The sequence below is a fragment of the Urocampus carinirostris genome, chromosome 13, assembly GCF_059441175.1.
Source record: "Urocampus carinirostris isolate Australia breed hairy pipefish chromosome 13, RoL_Ucar_1.0, whole genome shotgun sequence".
Lineage (NCBI taxonomy): Eukaryota > Metazoa > Chordata > Actinopteri > Syngnathiformes > Syngnathidae > Urocampus > Urocampus carinirostris.
The window spans coordinates 29,030,459-29,054,400 of record NC_142361.1 but is presented as its reverse complement, the minus strand read 5'-3'; the positions used below and the strand labels follow the sequence as shown (position 1 = coordinate 29,054,400).

At 40.9% G+C, this 23,942-nt stretch overlaps 2 protein-coding genes across 5 annotated transcripts in view; one reads left to right on the top strand and one right to left on the bottom strand.

Moving 5' to 3' along the window:
* Nucleotides 1–23,942, bottom strand: part of LOC148354264 (uncharacterized) — a 109,807-nt gene that overhangs the window by 68,185 nt on the left and 17,680 nt on the right. The window contains exon 3 of one of the 4 annotated variants that reach the window (XR_015852557.1): nt 2,083–2,439. The exons of the other annotated variants lie outside the window; for them this stretch is intronic. The gene's annotated coding sequence lies outside the window, so the exon portion shown is untranslated. Of the gene's footprint in view, nt 1–2,082; nt 2,440–23,942 lie in introns of those variants that run through there. 4 annotated transcript variants of the gene reach the window in all.
* Nucleotides 1–23,942, top strand: part of lrmda (leucine rich melanocyte differentiation associated) — a 451,150-nt gene that overhangs the window by 421,633 nt on the left and 5,575 nt on the right. The gene's annotated exons all lie outside the window — the stretch shown is intronic.

The following is a 23,942-nucleotide window of genomic DNA, read 5'->3' as shown; positions in this document are numbered from 1 at the left end:
CTGAATTCTGGAGAAAGCGGTCCTTCATTTTTTTTTTTTTGCGTGTATTAAAATGCAAGTATACAACCACCTCTGCTTGGTGACAGCTTTAACTGCTGAACTCTTGATGTGGCAGCTCTCAGAGAAGTCACCTTCCATCAAGTGTCGTTAGCACTCTATTACCGGATGGCACTCCTCTTGCAGTTTTTGAATAATTCTGTTTGTGTGCACTTTGAGGACATGTCTGTTTTTTTACCTTGCTGTTTGAAGTCACTGAAAGAACCTTGGAGGGGTTTTTTTTGGTCCCAGCAGAATAACGACAGATCCAAGAACCCGTGGTTTAATCCTAGTGATTTTTAACTTCGTAAATAGTTTATTCTGGAATTTGACTGATTTCCAATTCCACAGAATAAATTCCTTTAAGAATACTTTAAAATTGAGCTTTCCAAAACAAACACTGGGGCATCTTCTTCCGTCAAAGAAATATGTTTCTTATTGAGATAAAATATCATTCTGGATTACCACATCTAATCTTGTTGTAAACAGTGTGCATTTATTGTTATCACTGACAATATAGACCTTTTATATTCTAACAGTTCTTAAAAAAATGACAACTACTTAAGAAAAACACAGTGTTAGGATGAGACGAGCATGCCTGATCTCTGTTCTCAGAAGTTGCATCAGACTAAACTATACTCTTTCCCTAACAATATAAATGATGTTTAAAAGTCAATGCGACTATCGTGAAATATTCAACTCTGTGGGGAATATCTAAAACGTAATCCTGGCTGATCTTGAACAAGCTGTATCCCCTTTTCGAAGTTTCATTTGACCCCACTGTAAATTCCCCAGTAAAAGAGAACTGAAATTGATTTGAATCTTCTTTTTTGTCATTGATGTAAATGTTGTGAAACTTTGTATGCAACAAGATCGGACGTGAAACTCCAGGGTTAACATTTCATGATGTTTTCAAAAAGAAAAAGAGATAAAAAGATTATTAGGATGCTTAAAGACTGGCCTAAGTTGTAATAATAGGGCAATAGTCGTGAATGAGAAAGAATTGTGCATCATTTAAATATATTATGATGATTATAATGAAAATTCTGAACTGACTAGTGGGATGAACATTGTCTGTAACATGGTCCCTGTTGAAATTGAGAAAGCCTCTTTCCCAGTCCAAAGTTACATTATATCCTACTCTACAATGTCTTGCAAAAAGTAATTAAAGACGTGTTTGGATGTCTTTGGGTGTTTCATGAAAATTGCATTAATGAAGAAAGAACAATTGGAGGGACGATGTATGCAGGGATCAGAATGGAGATTTTCATTTTCAGCTGAAATATCCAGCGTCCAGGAATAAACCAGGGCGGATATGTCATTGACTCAGTTCAGAACTTAAAGACATCTGAGAACGGAAGTTGTTCCAGATTGTCAAATAATCTTTACAACATGTGACAAAGAATTTTGAGTTATAAGATGTCAGACACAAGCAAGGAAATGGAAGACTGACCACTCCACCCATCATGGTTGACTCCCCACTGAGGCGTGGAATGCCATCTCACAGCAGTGTGAAAGCAGGACAAGTAAAATGAAGTTTCATGCTGTTACGGAATGTTAGAAACAAGCCTCTAAGTGTCGGCCTACGCCCGAGCGTCTTAACACGATCGAGGCTGCCGCCTGGCGACGTCTCCCGTATCCTTATAAAACATTCTAAACAATGAGCTCCAAGCACAAGCGTCACATGTTGGCCTCCATCTTCCACCAGCTGTGAAATATGATGATGACCAACTTTGAAGCGTTTTCTCAGCAGCAGGCAAATACGCCTCGTAAATCTTTATCGTCCGTGACCGTCGCAGACAAACCTCCGCTATTTACGACGGTACAAAGTCGAGCTGACTCACCCGCCATTCAAGCGAAAACAGATGTGCGTTTGAAGTAACGCGCTGGCCTAGGCTCACAATGTGTCGGCGTGATGGACAAGGACATGAGCTCTCATGTGCGCTTGGGAAAAAAACCCCAGCTTTGGACTCTGGTCTACTTCCCAGTCACATTGGTCATTCTCAGAAGAGAAGCAGAACATAAATCAACTCAAGTGGCAAGGTCTTATTTCTTAAGGAGCTTTGAAATTCCAGTATTTCCAAAGCGCTATTTTTTATTTTTCGCTGTGATTTGTTGTCGGGGAAAACTGAGACATGCACTGCGCTTTTCAGCCGAGCTTCGCGGTTTCAGATGGTGCGAGTCCATCATTGTAATTTACTATAGGGCCTTGCTGCCAGATGGTTTTGGATATTTTTGCTTCCAGCAGGATGGATGTTGGGTCCAGCAGGTTTCTTCTGCGTCGTTAGCCGAGAACAAATGGCTCAGCGAGCAGGCGGAGCCTGTCTGCGTGCTGTGGCTCTCGACCATTCTTTCTGACAAATAACTGCTAGCATGCCGGCAGACGTCGGACGACTTGTCATGCTAAAAGGGACATAGTTGTATGAGTCTTAGTGGTAATTATTGCCTATTAAAAATCATGTTTACTCAGAATTTAAATGTCATGTTTCATATTCAATAATGATAATAAAGACTGTCCTTAATGCACCATGCTTGAAAAACCATGTCTAGCGGTTTATAAAGGAAGAGTCTTAACATGAATCTAATACAGTACTCTCTCGTCATTTCTCAGTTTGACCCTGGCAAATTGCAGATTTATTTTCCTATTAATATGTTCTACGGAGTAATACGTACTTTGCGCAATTATGGTATTACTTTACAAATGCGTTCTTTGAGAAAAAAATCAAGGGGATACTGTACATTATTTTGAGACCTCATAATAAAAGCTCAGACACTAAATTCAGTGAAGACAGACACACACGCAATAACGAGTGTGTGGTTAATGGCTCCTACAAATTACCTTCCGATTCACCGCGGCGTTGAACACACATTCTGCATGGCTTGACATGCGTGCTTTTTCATTTAACTTCTCAATCACGCATGATCGGAATAGTTCAATTAATGCCGAAGAACCACTGATAGGCAGCGAGTGTGGAGAACAATCGTAATTGTGTACACTGCAGTATACATAGACATGACTACAAATTGTAACAATGTATTAAAGATTTATGGGGGGGTTTCAGTCATTTTGCAAAATTAGTCTTTTACATTTGAGGTTTTGTGCAATCTGAAGACCCGTTTTTCTAGAAACTTTGGTAGACATCTAAATCCTGGGACTTTTAAGGGCCAGTCGCATCATCTACACATTTCCCTACTTCTTTTGTCCCGTTTATTCCCCACGGCTTGACCATTTATTTCAAGCCTAAGGTCAACGAATATTCTAGAATTGGGAATGCATGTCACCCTATTCTAGTGATATAAACAAACAACAAACAATGGGTCATAGCTAATAAAGGAAATAAGAAAACAACATAATTCAGAAGCAGGTGGGCTGTAATATCAGTCTTGGCTTTTTTATTTGTTTTTTTTTTCATTTATTTATAGCTGCAATGATTAGCATGCTGAATTAGCAAGCGTAAGCTTTGACAATGCTAATATTCGCTTAAATGGGCTTCCTGCTATATTAAGTTTGAAAGTATGACAAAATTTCAAACAGCAGGTAAAAATATCAATTTGTTTGTCCTCTTAAGATACTAGCTGAATAGCAATTAAATATCCTTTACTGAATATTTCTTTCAATGAACCACAGTAAAAAATAACAGTATTTTACTCTTCCATAGCTCCCTTTACATGGTAGCACCATGTAGTTCGGATAAGGGATAAGCTAGGGAGGACTTTGTGAAAAAGGGACATACTGGCCCTTGATTCTTAACCTAACTACTATGCTTTCTGTAGAATTGAGACCAAATCTGCAATGCAAAAATTGAGGGAAATAAATGCAGGGAAGGTCAGGTGTCAAAGATCTTCTATCTAATTATACATGCCAATGTGTACAAATGTGAACAATGGTGTGACTCTTTGTCAGCCTTCTGATCTCCTGACCAAATAGTGTGTGGGTGAGTCTGCCTTTTAATCCTGTACTTGCATCTAATAACCATTGTTTACAAACCATTGATAGATATTTTGAACTTGCTAATGTTTTGGACTTGATGCAGCTCAAGACTCATACAAACACCTTTCCCTGTTGATTTAACTTCTCATAGCAAAAATGATCCTTCATTTTCAAAACAATTTGCTTAAGTAGTTTATTTCTGTAGGCAATCACACCAAACAATCTCCTGACTGGAGAAAGAGTTGTCTATAATCACTAGTTTGCATTTGTCATCCGATTCTGAAGACCCGATCGTAAATACTGGTTGTCTGGCCTTGTTTGGGTTGCACACCTGCACAAACACTGGTTCCCAGGTGTCCCGTGTGCTGCAAAGCTACTCTGGCGGAAAGAGTCGGACTCATCTGTCAATTACTCTAAGCTCCATCGGGCCATTGTCTAAACTGTTTTCTCACTTGCTCGCTCGCTGACTGCGCTGATTTATTGTCAGCTGCCCTGACATCAATATACAATTGGGAGACACTAAGTGGTGACGTGTGAGCACAAACCGTTGTCAGAATATCAGCGCCGCTCACATTACGTGCCGTCTGGATTATTCATTGCAGTGAGCTGCGTGAAAGCCTTGTTTAGATCCACTGCTTGTAAAGAAGACAGAAATTATTGCGCACGATGGGATTTAACTCAAGATTCAGACCTCCGTGCCGTGTTGTTTGGGTCAACTTGTACCTTTAGAACCTTAAAGGCCGATTATATTCAACAAACGAGCATCTCAGTAGTGAAAATACAAATGGTTGCCTGGGTTCCAAGACCTTGTGTGTCTTTTCAGGTTTCCACGGGTTTACCACTGACGAGTGAGGTCACCGAAAATGCTAGCGAACCCAGAATAACCTTTTAGCCTGTCACTCCGATTCCACCGATTAAGGAGCAGGTTTCTCTGTCACGACAACTTATTTCACTGTCATTGTTTGATTTGTGAATGTTAGCTGGCGTGCTGTGTCACTGCGGTGCAAATAAACGGATTGACTGGGTCATTTTTGGTCAAAAACACATGTGTGTTTCCTCGATTCCTTTTCCTCCCGCAGGAAATTCATCCATGTTGACATCCACCCTTCAGTTAAAGAGAAAAGACTGTGTCATAGCTCATTGAAAGAAGAGTTTGTATGGAGCTTTTATTATTTATCAAGCATACGGTTAAGAATTTTGCAAAAGCCTGTAAACAAAAAGCTTGAGCTGTTAAAACAAAGCATGTGTGCCTGTGGATCCTGACAAGAAAGCTATAATATGTGTCAGTTTGACACCATTAGCAAGTGTTAACGCAACCTTTGGCACCGACAACCACGCAACACCATCTCGGGCATTTTTCCTGCGAGTTAGGGAACGAGGCGGTCGGAAAACAAAGGCAAGGGAGGAGGGCGTACTATCCGACGAAGTGTGCCGTTCGCATGTCTAGCAGTGCTCTTCTTTATTTGTACCTCCTGACCCTGAGATGTAATGTCTTCGGGCTAGCCGACTGTTAGTTTCTTGCCCTTTGCCCTCCCTGTATGATTCTGGCTAAACTCTATATAGTCTTTTGTCCCGAGCCTCCGTGCCTCGGTCAGGAAATATATGTTGCATTATCTCTTCTGCTTTGCCATATGTAGCGGGCGGTAGGTTTTAAGCGCATAGCTCGGAAGGATGATATTAAGATAACCTTGGTGATAATGACCATATGTCCTTCAAGCTTTAAGGTTTTACTCTCGAACCTTCTCAGGTGCAAAGCGATGCAAATCATGATTGCAGTTAATGTTTGCATGAAAAACACATTCAAATACAAATATGAGATAAATATTCCTTAGTCTTGTACCTATCATTCTTACTGGAATTCATATGATCTAGTAATGGTATATAATCTTTCGTAGCATAACATTTAGAATATTTTGTATCATTTTTGTCATAGGCATCGGCAATATCTCGTTTTTTTGTTCCCTCCCCAGATAATGCAAAATTATTATACACAACATATTTAATTTTATCCCGAAGCAGCCAATAGCATTACCGACTAGCATCGGCAACAAGCTAGTGCAGCTACTAGCATTAACGGCTTTGTGTTGCTGACGCAGAAGCTGATTTGTCAGCGAAATGTGGATCGTTTTAGAAGCAAACCTAATTAATTCAAATGTGCTGAAAAACCTTTTGTTTTTTGGGGGGCAGGGGTCTTTTAGCAGAACATTGAAGGTCATTTAAAATTAAAAACATCTTATTAGTTATTTGTAAGTGGTCGTTGATCTTTGTATCTTTGATTATTTTGTATGTTTTAATATGTACTTTTAAACTATAATAACCCCTATAAAGAAGTAACCGCTGGCATTGGTAGCTAGCATTAGCTTCCAGAATCAGAAATGCTTGCATTAAGGGCTACAAACAAGGATACTTTACAGGTTTACTGACTCCGAAGCTGATATGTTGGCAAAATGTCAAATATGAACTTTTAAAAAACCTATTGAATTTATTCAGAGAAGTCCACTAGCATAGTTAGAATCTAGTGGCTAAGGGTAGTATTATCTACTCACATTAACAGCTGGCTTCCCCAATGAACCTAGCATCAGAGGCTAGAGTCTCAGAGGTGACACATATAATGATATTTAAATGTAAATGTGTTTTTTTTCTCAAAATGAAATTCAGTTTATTTCTTATTATTATTCAAATATGTTTAAAAACAACTTTTTTGTTATGGGGCTTTTCAGCTTAACAGTGAGAATATTCTAAAAATGAAGAAAACCTGTAAGTTTTTTGAAGGCGTGGGCGTTATGAGGATTTGTATCTTGTTTTATTTCAAAAGTTTTAATATGGACTTTTTAAATAGATTATTACATTTATTCAGGGACATCACTAGCATTAGCTGTTAGTTTTATCCACTATAATTTGCTGCTAACTTCATCAAAGCTGTTGCTAGTATTTGCTGACATGGAAGCTGATATGTCGGAAAAATGTCTAACACAGAACTTTTAATAAACTATTTAATCTATTCAAGAACTTAATTCTTTGAACACTAGTATTATGTGGTAGCTTTAGCCGCTAGCTCCGCCAAAGCACCAGCTAGCATTAGGAGCTATAATCTCAGATTTTAGCAATGAAATCACATATGATGATTCTTCAGTAAAATGCGGATTATCTGAAAATCAAACGTGTTTTTCTGCTCATTGTCAAGTCACGCGCGTTGTAAAAACAGTTGATAAGACGTAACTATCATTAGCCTCTTTTCATATAAGTCATTCGGCCAAAACCCAGAAGCCACTAGCTTGTGATAAGGCAGAGCTGACAAATAGCCGATCTTAATGCGGCGATGTGCAGTCGATAATATTTGGCTTCATTAATTCCCGTGCCCTTAGAAGACATCCTGGCCCTATTAGTCCTGAGATCTCATCCACTGTCTCGGCCATACCTCAGCTGTGACTCAAGCGAGCAGTCAAGCGCATAATACGCTCTGAGCTCTGAAACATGTACCATTATAATTAGCTTTGTCAGGTCTGAGCCCCTACAACCCTCATGCAGATAATATGATAATATGTCTTCATAACCAGCTGACCTTACATGCTCAATATTTCTCCCCTTATGAAGATTACATGTCAATAAAGTAATTGAGTCCCTGGGTGTGCGGCGAGCGGAGATTTAGGTTATTGGACTTTTCGGGGGCCATGATGTACGAGCATTATTATGCCGCCTGTCAGGGGACGCGAGAGAGGCCGAGGACAGTCCGAAGAGTGTCATGCGGGAGGCGGGGAAGGGGGAAGGGAGAAAAATCATCTCTCATGAGGTGAGACGGATCAGCAGTTAATCATGACCTCATAGCTTCATCTCTCTGTGTGAAGAGTGGATATGCCTTATCAATTAATAATCTAAGGGATGCAGTGGAGTCATCCGTCTTGGGTGTCTGGTTTTGTTGGGGGCTGCCAAGGACTATTCATGGTTCGATTACTTTGCGCTAGCATAATGTGCAACGCTAGTAACTACATATAATAACTCTGTCAATATACTGCCTCGATGTATGGTTACATTTTAAAAATACGGTGTACGTAAAATATAAAATGCAGGCTTCGTGCACCCTTTTCATGGCCAAATTAGAGGACCTTCAAAGCTTATTTTCCAATTTCTCCAGTACAATTACAATAAGAAAACCAGTGTGAATCATTTATTTTCCAGATCCACAAAAGTGTCTGCGATTTACATTACTTACTTACCATCTTACCCACTTACTTACCTACCAAACTTCGTACTAACTTACAGTACCTACCTATGTACCAACCTACATTCTTACCTGCCTGCTTGCCTACTTACTACTTGCCTATGACTCTATCGAAGCTATTATTTTTATAATTAATGATTGTTATTTATTGGTATAATTCAAGTCAAGTCACATGTATTTGTATGTCGCTTAATCACAAAATGTCTCAAAGGACTGCACAGGCTACAATTACACCATCCCCTGATCTGAAAGCGCCATGCGGACAAGGAAAAACCTAAAAACATCAGCATGTGAAAAATAAGAGTAAAGGGGCCACACTACCAGGTAGCAATAGTTATTGCTGGGGTAACAATTCACGAAACATAGTCAACATCAACAATGAACGTAGGTGATATTTAAAATTATTTAAGTTTGCTTTTTATCAATTGTATTTTTTCAAATACTACATTTAATTAATGATTAATTAAGTATCTTTACGTCTGGCGGAATGTGCGCTGATTATTGAGGACAAAAATCCTTTCATCAATTTCAACCCGGAATGAAAGAGATGACCTTGTCGGACCATTTGACCTTGTCAGATATTGTTCCTATCTACATTACGTTCCTTGCGCTGTCTCCATGATAAATATCATTTGCTCCATTATAATTTGACCGTCAGCGCTAGAGACGGAGGTAATGGCATGTGAAAACAAGTGGGCTCAAAACCACGGCGCATTTTCTGCTCCGAGGATGGAGGACGGAAGCCGGCAATGCCAATATTAAAGGGTATTTTAGCGTGTCCTCTCGGATTAGGACAGTGAGATTGATATCTTCCAGTCAGATGAAGCCTTGACGTGAGTGATTCCGTCCTTGCGTCATTGTGACAAGTAGCTCTCGGCTAACGCTCAACCGTGTTGATGGGCGCGTGCCGTACGCCACGAGGGCCCCGGCACGGCCTACCCGCCCTCCTCTCGCTCTGCCATCTCACATTTCCGTTGCCCTTCTCTCTACCGCGTCACGTCCGATCACCGTCCGGATGGCCTGTCACCCGGGTGGGTTGGGGAACGCCAGCCCCCGGTGGAAACTGTCTTGCAGGCGTCAGGGCTGACTCGGAGATGATTCTGATAGCGGGGATGGGGAGGGGCGCGCTGCTCCTAGGAGAAGTTACTAATGTGTTTAGCATCTCTTGACAATGGAAGTGGGCAGGTTGCTAAATGATGAACAAGAGGATGAGTTTGAATCTTAGCCCACCACAAAATAATAACTTCCCTTTTGAGCAAAATGCTAACACAGACGTGCTAACAAAAACATTTTTTGGACGGGGTAAAAACCCTTAGGTCAGTGTTACTCTTCAGTTATTTGATGTCAGGGATGACTGGACCTTACCTGTCATTTTGGAAACATAAGTATTCTAAATAGTATAGTGGAGGAATCGGGAATATATGACTCACGGGTCAAATATGGCTGTTTTCATGAGTACATCTGGCTCGGACATAGGGGACAAAATAACCTTCTCTGTGGCTTTTCAATTCCTGAGTATCCAAAGAAGCAATACAATAGTGTGTTTGTTCCAAAATATAGAGGGTAAAGTTTCAAATGCAGTTTATACTCGGTGTTACACCAGCAGACACTTATTTGGCTGTATGTCTAGATGGAATCCTTAATATGGGAGCTCATTAAACAATCTATGTTCACTGTTGAGACACTTTACGATGAAAACCCACAAAAACTAAACACATGAAAAAGCCAACCAAGCACCCTCACCAAATTGATTGGGTGAGTAGTGGAGGTGGGCGAGTCGCTGCAAACATAGCACACTCCCCTATTTACATCCGTACCCCTCTTGTTTTCAGTATTGTGTGAATTTTTTTTTTATTTTTAACTTTTCTTAAAAAGCCTTGTTTTGAAATCAATATTTACGACAAACATGACCCCACCAATCCTAAGTGACTGTGGGAGAGGGACAAATTTCAAGTGGTCTATTAATTGATATGCGCTTGCTCTGCCAATCAAACAATAAATAAGATGTTGGATTATTTTGTTCATACCTCTGACTGTGCCTCAGCAGACTCAAACCTCACCTCAAGTTGCTGTTTATTGTCAAGAATGCCAGATTTCTCTATGTGAGCCTCATGTTATGTAATATAAATACAAAATGGCTGAGTATTTACATGTATATGATAGTTCATGTACTTTTGCTCATAATCCAATTCCATGTTTTTTGTTTTTTTTTAATAGTTATTTTTACCATTAGGAGGCACTACATAATACAAAATTTCCCTTTTTTAACAGATTCATGCATTTTCGACACTTTTCATGACTTTACACGGCTTTACACAAGGCCAGGGACCAGCCAATCCATATTCTTATACAATATAGACAGGGGGTCATCAACAAGCAGCTCTGGAGCCCCATCCGACTCTACAGCATTCCATTATAGGTCATTGGTCCTTTTTTAAAATATTTGATAATGGAAAATGACATGCATTCTGTAGGAAAAACATGGCAAAAACACATGTGTTTCAGTGAATATATATATATATATATATATATATATATATATATATATATATATATATGTGTGTGTGTGTGTACAGTGGGACCTCGTTACTTCGTGCTTCGACGTTCGCGGATTCAGAGCTACGCGGGCCTAAAAAATAATAATAATTAAAAAAATTCTTTTTTTTTCAGCATTGTTGAAGGGGTGTCGCTACTTCGTGCTTCCATGTTCGCGGGTTCAGAGCTTCGCAGGTCCCAAAAATAATAATAATAAAATAAAATAATTTAAAAAAGAAAAGAAAAAAAAAGTTTTTTTTTTTTAAGCATTTTTTAAGGTGCGCCGCTACTTTGCGGATTTTCACTTATCGAGGGTGGTTTTGGTACCCATTAACCGCGATAACCGAGGTCCCACTGTATATGTATATATATATATATATATATATATATATATATATATATATATATATACATCAACATTTCACGTTGCCAAATTACAGAGCGATATATAAAAACAAACTAATTGCATGTTATTTAGCTGTCTTGTCTTATTTTTTCACATTTGTCGTTTATTTTACGCGACACTTTGCAATTGACATATTTTCTTCAAACAACAACTTGCTGTGATTACAGAGTCTCCAAAAACTCTCTAGTTGTCCCTTTCTGCCAAATCCTCTTCCGGGATGCTTATGTCCTTGTGTCGTGGCCGCGGACGTACAAGGTACCTTCCTTTGAAGACTTTTATGCGCTTGTAATTGACCTGACAACGGGGTTCATTACGCAGTCCTTTTCATGCTGTTTTGCCTGATAATTATTATTTAATGTGTTCAGATAGAGAGCATCATTAATTCATCCCTTCCTCCAATGTCAAAGAGATGAACAGCCAAGTTATCGCTCTCTCGTGATTAATACCGCGGTCTTTTGTTATTGAATCCCATCCCGGTGATTAAACCTTCACGGAGTGACTCACCACCGGCGATTATTAACCGAGCGCCACATAAGCTCTAATTGCTGTTTTCGCTTCCCCACCTAAACCATCCTGGTCAGAGGTTCAAAACATTTTATCTGCTCACGTTTCTTTTCATTAGAATCTAGAACCTAATGAAGAACGTGATCCATCAGCGTCACGCCGACGCGGGATTCATATGTTGACGGAGAAAATGAGCGCCAGTGATTAGTGGCGTCATTAGTGTCTCTTTGCGCCCTTAAGGGTAAGACAATGTCATTAGCTGACTGGCGCGCTAAGTAATCGTCTTGTCATTGTGGCGCTGACAGGAGATTTTTGTAATTGTTTTTTTTTTTGTTTCGTCGAGGGTTGCCGAAAGACGCTCTGAGCAAACTTTCTAATCTGGTGAAAGCGCCTCGGTCTTATCTCGGCGCAACAGAGCTACTGTAACCACTGTTCTCTTCAGGCTCCGTGTGGAATAAATGTCACTAAAATTAATTTCCCCGTTCCCCCACCCCCTTTTTATTAGAACCTCTTTCCACCTCCAACAGACAACCAACAGCAATATCATACTTCAAAATTTATGTGCCCTGGAATTCAATTTCCTTTCATGTCTTCCCCGGTTGGAAGTACAGCGACGAATGGGCGTTTATCTGTCCATGACTGTAATTCAGCCATCAGTGAATAAAGCACCCGTCTATTTAAAGATTTTGATTATGGCCATTTGGTTAAATGATCACGATGGAGTGTCATGGTACAACGTTAAAAAGCATACCTGTTTCTGTGTTACATAGCACGGATGATATTTTAAACGGATTATGTTTACTCTCTTGATGTACAACCGTTTATTGAGAATTCTGTCTTGAGAAACGTGCAAAAAATATTCTTCTGAAGTATATACCTCAATATATCAAACAATACAACCAACAACTTCTCAGAAGACATGGCATTTGCTGTTGCAGTGTATATGTCTCTACATTCCTTAATAGTATAAATTACAAATCCAGTGTAGCTCACCCTTTCAAAGTTAAAGCTTTAAAGCTAAAACTCTAATGTATAGTGCGACTGGAAATTAGTCATACAATGCAAGAAGGAAGAGGACCTAACAAAAGTCCATTGACCAAACAGTAGCCTCAATTTACCAGGCTTGTCAGCCTTGCCTTGTTGGGATTTTTGCTATACATACCCAAACAAACAGTCAAACAAAATACACAGACACACATTATACAGGTATATGTACTTATACACACATGTACATATACATGTGCTTGCGTGGCTTTCCTCCGGGCACTCCGGTTTCCTCCCACATTCCAAAAACATGCACATTTCAGGTGAATTGGCTGGTTCAAATTGTCCCAAGGTGTGAATGAGCGAATGAGTTGTCTGTCCCTGTGTGCTCTGCGATTGGCTGGCAACCAGTTCAGGGTGTCCCCTGCCCACTGCCCGGAGATGGCTGGGATGGGCTCCAGCCCCCCCCTGCGACCCTAATGAGGATAAGCGGTACGGCTAATGAGATGAGAGATATATATATATATATATATATATATATATATATATATACACGCACATATCTATGCATTACTATGCAATATTATGTCTGTTACTTGGAGTAACACAGTTCTTATCGTTTTCTTTCTGTTACAAAACTATTATTTGTTGTCTATGAGTTGCCTGTGAGCTCTTCAACTCTTTTCGCACCTGCTGGGAATATCATTTCAACGCAAGTGGTAGGAAACTTAATTTATTTTAAGTTTGGTATATATGAAAAAAGGGGTGGGATTTAATGTTTCCTTTGCCCCACTCCCTTTCAAACATTCTGTAATGCATTGGCGTGATATTTACATGTGTAGATTTAGGACGTAACCGCCTGAAATTAATAAAAACATGAATGAATGAACCGATATATAAATTGCAAGATGGCAGAGCACATGGGTGCAGCGGCTAATGGCTCTCAAGCTAATTGTAATTCTAATTAACACTGACTAAAAATGGAATCCTGAACCAAATCTACCCAACCCCGAAACTGCTAAAAAAAATGGAAAAGAAAACATGTAAATACCACATGTGCGGACCCTTCTCAAGGTTTCTTCATTGTCCTCATGTTGAGCGTTTTGAGTTTTTCCTTGCCCTAGCACAGGGCATGGTGTAATTATAGTCTGTAGTTTGCAATGATCTATTGTCTGTGCAGCCTTTTGAGACTACTTGTGATTAAGGGATGTTCAAATAAACGACTTGACTTGATATATATAGGAACTAAATGGGTTTTTATTCCTAGTTAAGATAGTTGGGATTGTAAAACGCTTCCTAAAATAGCTTTCAAGCTACTACCACCTGAAGCATTCTGTCCCGGACTGACACTCACACACCTGTAATCCTACGTTCCTAAAATCTTCAGTGTGTCAGTGTTATTATCCTGCATGTCTTGGCATTTGTTCCTCTAATGTAGGCAAAGCCTCAGTTTCCTGCCCCCTCCCTCTCCGCCCTCTCACAGGGCTTCTGCTGAGTGAAAAATGGCCCACATTTCCTTGATAGCCCATGTGGCTGTGGAGAGTATAAATGGCTAATGAATTACAGATGAACATTGACGCAAATTAATCTCCCTGATGTCCCAGGGTTATATGGCAGCTATTTAAAAGTCTAATCAATACGCTCAAGTTGAGAACATGCAGCGGCTGCAGTAAACAGCCTGGAAAAGAACTGTCCTGAGGTGGGTTCTTGCACCGGACGGGTATCAATACCATGGCTATTTGGGTATACAATAATACATTGTTTTTTTGCGGGGTAACGTTACCAAAAAATCCAGCGATAGTCAAAACCCACGAAGTAAAACCATTTAATTATCTATTAGATATCAGTCACATACAATCCATACAACTGTAACAAAATAAAAGCACATTAAACAGAATTGTATTTGAAATTGAAGGGTTTCTCCTTTCAGTGTAGGAAAGTGATGCAGACTGGGCAGCTAGCTGCAAATAGCATAGGGGATACTTGGAGTGAGTCAGGTCTCCGTGGTTATTTAAATACAACAGTCACGGATGTAGCGGTTTCCCACTAGTTGTAGCCCCAGCCTATACGTTTTAAGGGTAATGGATCTGGAGCTGGTGAGATACAGGCTTAGCAGGGGTGGTTTGTGTGGCTTGTTACGTAGCCACAGCAGTAGTCTGGACTTGTGGCCTTGCTTTTGCCTTCCGATGCTGCCTGCGTCTCTTCCCGGATCCGATAACAATCCACGGAACACCCAAAGGTAATCAGCATTTATTTGCGCTCTTCTGACTTTCCTCACAGTCCGATTTAAATGATGAATTTCTTTTCATTGTAACAAGCCGCTAAAATACTAGCTGTTGCCATGCTTCACAGTTTGTTTTTAGTGGACACATTGAGTTGTACGCCCGCCCAGCTGTTTGACAGAAAGCATACACCAGCTTATCACAGTTGCACACACGGACCGTACCATCCACCAAACACATTAGACACACACTCACAGAACCCTCTGCGACCTGCCCCCTTGATTTCATTAGCTTTGGGTTGTCTTCTGCAGAACACAATACACTATGCAAATCCCCCAGTGTCAGAACCTCAAAAAGTGAACTGTGATACAGCGAGGGAAAACTGAAACGCACTTGAGATTTTTTTATTGCAGAATGGTAAACGTCATTTTACGTCACAAAGTTGCACTTATTAGTTTATTTGCCCCGCGAGGGGGTGGATGTCACCTCGGCTGTCAAAATGACGGAGTGCGCCACAGTGGTGTGTGCACCTCATTAAAATGACAACGTGCACCTCATGATGCTCTTCAGTCAACAGAGTTAACTCAAAAATATTTGCCAAAAATTGCACTATGCAAATTTGTGGGTTTTTTGTAAGTAAGTAAGTATTTATACTTACTTCGGTTCAAATTTAGGAATAAATTACATAGACGGACGGACATAAGGACGTATGGAGCAATAGACGGGCAGACAGACCGATAGATGGACAGACGAATGTCTAGACAGATGATTAGATGGATGAATAAATCATTTGATAATACTAAATTGAAAAATCTGCTCATTGTAACATGTTATTTTAAGAATATTCTGGCACATTATTTTTTTTTTTAATGCTATTTTACATTTTCGGATTAGTGCTCAAATTTTAACCAAGACGTATAGTTTATTAAGCAAAAAAAAACTTTCTCTGCCACATGGATTACAAGACATGCTCTGTTTTAGTACATTAATAGGACAATAAGAACCGACAATTCTTTTAAACAAACCATTTCCAACAAGCTCTGGTATGTCTTGTGTCAAAGCTCATGTTTCACTGTGGGGATGCCAAACTCACCCATCCATTATCTGCACCCCTTATCCTCAGTAGGGTCCCGAGGTGCTGAAGCCCATCACAGCTGTCTTCGGGCAGAGGGCAGTGGGCAGGGGACACCCTGAACCGGTTGCTAGCCAGTCGCAGGCCACACAGAGACAAACAACTCACTCGCTCATTCACAGCTAGGGACAATTTGGACCGGCCAATTAACCTCAAACGCATGTTTTGGAATGTGGGAGGAAACCCACGCAAGCACGGGGAGAACAAGCAAACTACACACAGAAAGGTTCATGACCTCAGAACTGCATCGCATATGCACTAACCACTGCGCTGCTGTGCCGCAGGGATGCCAAACCTGTTAGCAATATTCAAAATTACTAGGCTATGTAACACATCCTCAAACATGACAAAAAAACAGTGATCGTATAGCTGTTTTGAACAACAACTAACTGTAATTTGATTACGTCTTTTTTTTCTGTAACTGTAAAGGAAAAGAAGATATTTTTTGTATCTTAATTACGTAACACCCTTACATGTATTCAGTTATTTCGTATTCAGTTATTTCCCATTCCTGGTTACAGACTGTTCTATATTTCAGGAATTAGTGGCCCATTAACCTAATACATATTATGTAGAAGCGGGAAGCAGCTGTGTAGCACATGGCAGGCACACATCTGGAGTGTGTTCACCAGCTTTAGTCTCCTTTTACTGTTTTTTTGAAGTGAATAATTGATTTCATTGGTCATCTGATTTACCTCTCTGTCTCTCATCCGTGAAATGAAAAACAGAAACAATACATTCGAGGGAGAGAAGCGCTTTGCGTGCAATAACAAGCTACATCACAGTCCAACGGCTGTTGGGTTATGGCACACAGAGGGGTTATTTATCTACTAGCCCTCCGAAAAACACCGCCTTCCCCCTCTGAGTAGCGGGTAGGTGCCGACTTTGTCTCATGACGTTGGGTTGAACAGATAAAAGGGTTACTAAAGATGGATGTCGACCACAATAATAGCGGCGGCTCACAGCGAAGCACACCTCGTGCTCGTAAGTCACTCTTGCAGAAAGCTCGTACCCCCCCTCCCCAATTCACCCCCGTATGAGCACCCCCACATGCATGCTAGTATTTTGTCACTCCTTAGAGATAATATGAGAAGTGTAATTGCCTTGTTAATTGCAACCCCGTGCTCCCCGTTGCTCGTTCCTCGCCCTGATAAATAGCACCGATGGAATTGTTGGCTAGGTGGCCAAACTGTAGAAATAAAGTTATGGAAATTGGCCAAAAGAGGGAAAGAATGCGGGAGAAACTGAAGCGGCTGCGCGTTGAGATGCAAAACCATTTTTGGGTGGCATTTCTCTTTAACCTCTAAAGTAACCTACCTGATTGCTTGTAAAATACTGTGATCCAGGCAAATTTGTTCTGCTCTAAGAGAGTAGAATGTCTTTCTACGAAAGCTGCTGATTTAGAGAAACAAAAAATGCAGTCAGCTTTTACTAGCCAATTTTCACACTTGGGGTAACCTATATGACTTCCTGTAAAAGATGGTGTTGATATTCAATGGCGTTCTGGCCTGGGAGAGTGGAATGTTTTAAGAAAAAAACATGAGTCAGCAAAACTCAAAGTGCAGAGTCCACTTCGGCATTTTTTTCACATATAGTTTAACCTTTGTAGCTGTATGCAAGACCATCCATTTTTTGGATGGTTTATCCTCACTGGAGTAGCGCCGGTGCTGGAGCCCATCTCATCAGCGGGCAAGCGACACCCTGACTTGGTTGCCAGCCAGTTGCAGGGCACACAGAGACAGACAAGTCACGGAAGCTGAGTGGTTAGCGTGTCCGGGGCGCAGTTCTGAGGTCACGGGTTTAAATCCAGCTACCAGCCTTCCTGTGCGGAATTTGCATGTTCTCGCATTGCGTGTTTGGGTTTTCCTCCGGGCACTCCGTTTTGCATGTCAGTTTAATTGGCCTGCCCAAATTTTCTCAGGGTGTGAACAAGCAAGTGAGGTGTCTGTCTCTGTGCCACTGTTCAGGGTTTCCCCTGTTCACTGCCCGAAGATAGCAAGGATGGGCTCCTGCACCCCCGCGATCCTGCTGGGAAAGGGTGGTGCAGATAATGGAAGAATTGATGCTTTGCTTGCGGGTAATAAAAAGAATCAGGGCAAGTGGAATTAGTTATAGGATGTGAGAAGCAGACAGCGAGTGGATTGATGCCAATAATAGATAACCTTGATGTTAAAAGCTACATCTGTTGGATGTGTCTTGTCTGTGACATATTGATGGCCCTTGAAAAGAGTCAAGCTGATTGTATGCAGGGAACAATCATTAAAGCCTCTCCGGCGCCCTCCTCGCTCCCTTTCTCTTATCGCTGCATAATTTTCTCTGTGTGTGCGTGCCCTCTAATGAATGGCCTTTTTTGAAATGTGTTCAAACAGGATCACTCTATTAGGTGTCATTTAGTAGCCATCAGATATAAAAAAGAAGAATGTTTAATCTGGAAAGAAAAAAACATTGTTTTAAATTGTTTCTTGTAACGTATCATGATAGATCAAAGGTAGGCAGACTATAGCCCGCGGGCCAAATGCGGCTTTTTCATCCGGCCCGCCAAACGAAAATGGTCAATATATAATGACAATATTTATATATAATAGTCATAAAAGGGCAGCACGGTGGTGCAGTTCTGAGGTCATGAGATTGAACCTTTCTGTTTGGAGTTTGCATGTTCTCTCTGTGCAAACTTGGAGCACTCAGTTTCCTTGGAGCACTCCGGTTTCCTACCACATTTAAAAAACATGCATGTCAGCTTAATTGGCCGGTCCAAATTGTCCCTAGGTGTGAGTGAGTGAATTGTCTGTCTCTGTGTGCCCTGCGACTGGCTGACAACCAGTTCAGGGTGTCCCCTGCCCATGGCCTGAAAATAGCAAGGATGGGCTCCAGCACCCCCATGACCCTACTGAGGATAAGCTGTGCGGATAATGGATGGATGTTTTGGGTGCCAACTCTGTCCCCATTATCCCTTTGTGTGTCTACAAAAAATATACTACTACTACAGAATTACAACAAACATACAAAATAAAACAATGTTATTTAAAATGTAGTGCTTCAAAAGGGACCTAATATTATATTTTGCTTTTATTCAGAAAAAAATACTATAAAAATACTACACAAATACCAATACAGTAATACCATCATAAAAAATACTACTACAGAAATATGTCACCATGAAAATACAGCTACAGCAGTACGACAAAGAATACTGAAGAAATCATACACAAATTCCACTATGGAAATACAATGAAAATACTACAGAAATGTTACTTTGAAAATACCTAAAAAAATACTAAAATATTGTGACATAAATACTGCAAAAATACTAGAATACTACAGAAACTCTACTATGGAAATACTACAAAAATACAACTCTGGAAATACTATGAAATTACTGCTAAATAGCTACTACAAAAATAAAAGTACAGTTATACTACAAAAATACTACTACAAAAATACAGTCAAATAACAATTAAAGTTATACTACAAAATGCTACATATATATCACACAAATTCTACTATAAAAATATTACAAAAAAATTCTGAGTTACCACTAAAATGCAAATACTACATAAATCTTACTGCAAAAATCCTACTAAAAATACAACTACTATAAAACTAAATATCAGATTAAAATGCTTAAACAGGAACTGGATATGTTATTTTGTTCTAATTGTGAGCATTTCAAAACCAAACTAACCTACTTAAAACAATTGTAAAGACATATAACATTTTCTGCATGTGTTTTTACTCACAAATGAGAAAATTGAATTCGTCTCCAGGATCAGCATAGTGGCTAAATTGTTTTAATGCTCTGCGGCCCACGACTCCAAATTGTCGCAACCCCTGTGATAGATGGTTGTTTTGGTCATTCCAAGTAACAGAATTGATTCGAATCTCTATAATAATAACAAATAAAAAAATAATAAGGTTTAATTGAGTCTTTTCAAAGCTTCTGTGTATACTATATAGCACCTAATGGTGTAGAAATACTCACATTACATAACTAGAAACACACTACGATCTTAGAACTACGGAAGCCCAAATGATCATTGTGCGAAGGTAGCTTGTTCTAGTGGTGTAATTAGATTTAAACAGTCACTTCCACTATCCTTGCTCACGTGGGAAAACGTGGAAGTAGTTTTTCAAATTTTCCCAAGTGGTATCCTTAGGCCTTCCATATAGTAGACATCAGCTTTCCACTAGAATTATGCTAGTTTTCTCATTAGTTTCCAGGCATCGAAGCTAGTTTTTAGTGTAGAAGATGAAACAAATTTTGGCCCAATAAAAAGAGTACTGCTTTTCAGCAAAGACAAACATGACATTAGTGTCTGCCATAGAAGAAGTGATTTATTTTCAACATTGAAAATGTGTTATTTGCTTGCATTGAAAATTACGCCAGTTTTCATCATAAAAGAAAAACCAACACTGGTTCTCTGTATAGACAAAGCACATCATCTCTCATCCCATCTCATCTCATCAGCTGCACCGCTTATCCTCAGTAGGGTCACGGGGGTGCTGGAGCCCATCCCAGCAATCATCGGGCAGTGGGCAGGGGACACACTGAACTGGTTGCCAGCCAATCGCAGGGCACACAGGGACAGACAACTCGCTCGCTCATTCACACCTAGGGACAATTTGGACCGGCCAATCCACCTGAAATGTATGTCTTTGGATTGTGGGAGGAAACCAGAGTGCCTGGCGGAAACCCACGCAAGCACGAGGAGAACATACAAACTCCGCACAGTAAGTCCGGTAGCTGGATTTGAACCCACATAGGAGGTTCCCAAGACCTTAGAACTGTGCCGCACACTGTCTTTTGTACAATGGACGGACTGAAGAGATATTTTCTTCCTCATGCCATGAGGCTCTTTAACTCTACCCGGCAGAGTAAAAGCCCACATTAAGCCACACCCCCTACATTGCATATTACCGAATTTTATTGCAACATGTATTCTGTGTAGCACTATTTAGATATTCTATACAATACGCTACAGTGGGCATTTGCACGTCACATTGGGTATTTGTATATTGTATTCTTTTTGCTTTATTATTGTATTGTTCTCAGCTCAGGGATGCTGCTGGAAATGTGAATTTCCCTGCGGGGATGAATAAAGTATCTATCTATCTATCTATCTATCTATCAAACCACTGCGCCGCCGTGCTGCCACAAAGCACATCATGTGTCTATAAAATCATGTTTTCATATATAACTTCTTTCAATTAATACATTACAAGAGCAACCGATTTATAAAAAGTGTAATTTAAACATGAATACGTAGCAGTAAAAATGGTTGCATTGTCTGTAACTTGCCTATAATTTCTCCCTCATCAAATCAAGGCTAACAAACTATAGCTAATAAAGTCTCGTAGCAGAGCAACAATGTGCCAGATATTATCTTTGACGTTACGCAACGAATAAAATTCAACTTTGTACTTATTTTGTTGGGTTTTTCTGGTTTGATTGGACATATCATTCACCCAGCAAAAAGACCTAAGAAACCTAAAACAGAATAAGCCACTGAACAACCGAATATTCTGGTTGACGCAAGTTTGGGGGTTTATTTGTAGACTTTGAGGGGATAACCTTCACAGATGAAGGAACTGAAGCTGAAAGGCCCAGAAGCTTTTACGCTGTGGTGAGTTTGTGAGGCACCGGCAGGGCTGAAGGGGTCCACTTCTCTATAGAAACTTCGGACAAACGATTCTAGGGCGCCGACACAACATTTGCAAGTAGATAAAGACTGAAGAAGGGGAATGCTGGAGTTTTTTAAACCGGAGTTCTAACCAAACTCTGTTATCATAAAAATGTCCATAAAACAGTCCACCAAGTTCCCTTCACAGCAAGAGCTTGCGCTTATTACTGGAGAAGATGAGACCTCAACGACAGAAGCAGGAATGAGACCAACTACGCTATTTGGATTTAAGTGCTTGCTTGGGACGATCTCCTGATATATTCAATACCAAAGTGTCAACGCTATCCTCGGTGGATCTCTGCCCTGTCGCTCCACAACGACCATCCACTTTTGCAAAATGGTACAGCACAGCAGGTGCAACCGTTAGCCTGACAGACTCCCCGAGTGACAAAAGGCCTCTTGCTGATTGTCACTTACAGCCTCTACTAGTTCTCTTTATGAAGTCGATATCGGCTATTGTTTGTGTCCATTATGAGAGAGTCCTCTGGTGTGCGGCTTGCTGTCTTTTTAGCAACAGGAAGGCGACTAACAGAACAATTTTGCCTTTTAAAGGATAAACAACAATGTATAACGTTTCCATTGCGCAGGTAATTCAGTGTAGGGATGAAGTAGAGTCGCTGCTCTTCCGCATTGAGAGTAGCTAGTTAGAGCTGTGTGTTGATGTCCAGCCAGGTGTTTGAGCATGTTGGTAGTGTTACCCCCCTTTTGCTGAGATGGCTTTTTTGCAAAAATGGAATATTCCTGTGTCGTCTTTTGGAGTGAAACACAGCCACACTTGACCGTTTACTGCGAGCCGGTGACATCTCTGCAGCTGATATGATTGGTCGAGCGGCGACAACTAATAGCACGTGGAACAACGTCAACTGACCATGCATTGGGTTAGGTCCGTTTATTATGTAAGCATCGCAGCCCAGGCGGGATCGATAGTGGAAACGAAATGGAGTTATACCACCGATTCCAAGGAATCGGCTAACTGCAGAACTGGTTCCAAACTAGAACTGATTATCAATGCGCAGCCCTCGAGCTAGTTGAAGTTGGCTTGGTAAGGATGCCTGCCGGACACCTTAAGATGTTTTCCGGACATTTGTCACTAGCAGAAGGTCTACGGACGACCCAGGACATGCTGGGGAGATTACATCTGCAGGCTGGCCTGGGATGAATTGGCTGGGGAAAAGGAGGTACGAGCTTTCCTGGTGGAGCTGTTGTGCGGGCAATAAGCAGAAGACTTTTGTGTGCCGAAGTAACAAGGCATCACTCTAAAACAAGATTGCCACTCAGATGTTTCATGTGAAAAAGGTTGGGAAGTTCTTTTTTAAAGTTTCTACTGCGTTATAATTTGTGGATGCTGGTTCAAAGTGCAAATACAACCAATTTTCGCATATCGCAGGGGTACTGGTCTCCATTAACTGCTATAAACAAGGGTTTACAGTATTGATGACAGTTTAACCGGATTAAGTCGCACCTCTTGTCACTTTTAACTCAACCAATTGACTGCTGTAGACGTCAAAGGCAACGCCTCTATCATTGCCTCTATGGTCGCCAATGGGAATGAATGAGCTCTTGGACAAGTTTGTTTTCAATTGGCACCTTTCCTAGCAGCGAATCATGTTACAGTGTTTATAAAGGGGCCCCCATTCATATGAGATCTCAGCTACGGTCATGTCAAGGCCAGTCTGCCGCCATGTTACCTTTGTCCTCAGGCAATAAGCGGCAGCTGGAGTTTGGAACCCCCCACTGTTAGCCATGTACAGTACACACACTGAGAGTGATGAGCATATCCTATAGCCTCCCAAGAACAGGCAGGCAGGCTGGTCCCGGATGTTATCGGAGGTGACAGCTTCTCACACTCGAGTGTTTGGATCACCTCAAGTAGCCGGGTTGCGAGGTAGGGGGGGTGGGAATGAGCGAGCGTCGCTCCACTACAAAGTTCAGATTTGGATTGACTGAGCTTGTCCTGCGGGCTGCTTTCGTTGCTACAGCTTGACAAAAACGCCCACTGCTGCCGCCAGGGACTGGTGTGTGCACATCTGTGCACACTTCCTATGGAGATATATACTGTATAACTGTGTGTGTACATGCGCTAGCACTTTGAGGAGAGCGCGTTGTCAGGTTGGTTTAGAATCCAGGCTGGCATCAGAATATGCTTGGCACTAATATGGCACCAGGATCTCTGTCGTTGTCTCTGCTTTCTGTCACTTTATCGCCATTCCCCGGTCCACCCCCCATCTTTGACAGCGTCTCTTTGGATTATGTGATTGTACTCGGAGTGGCCCACGTCCCACCCCCAAGCGACAC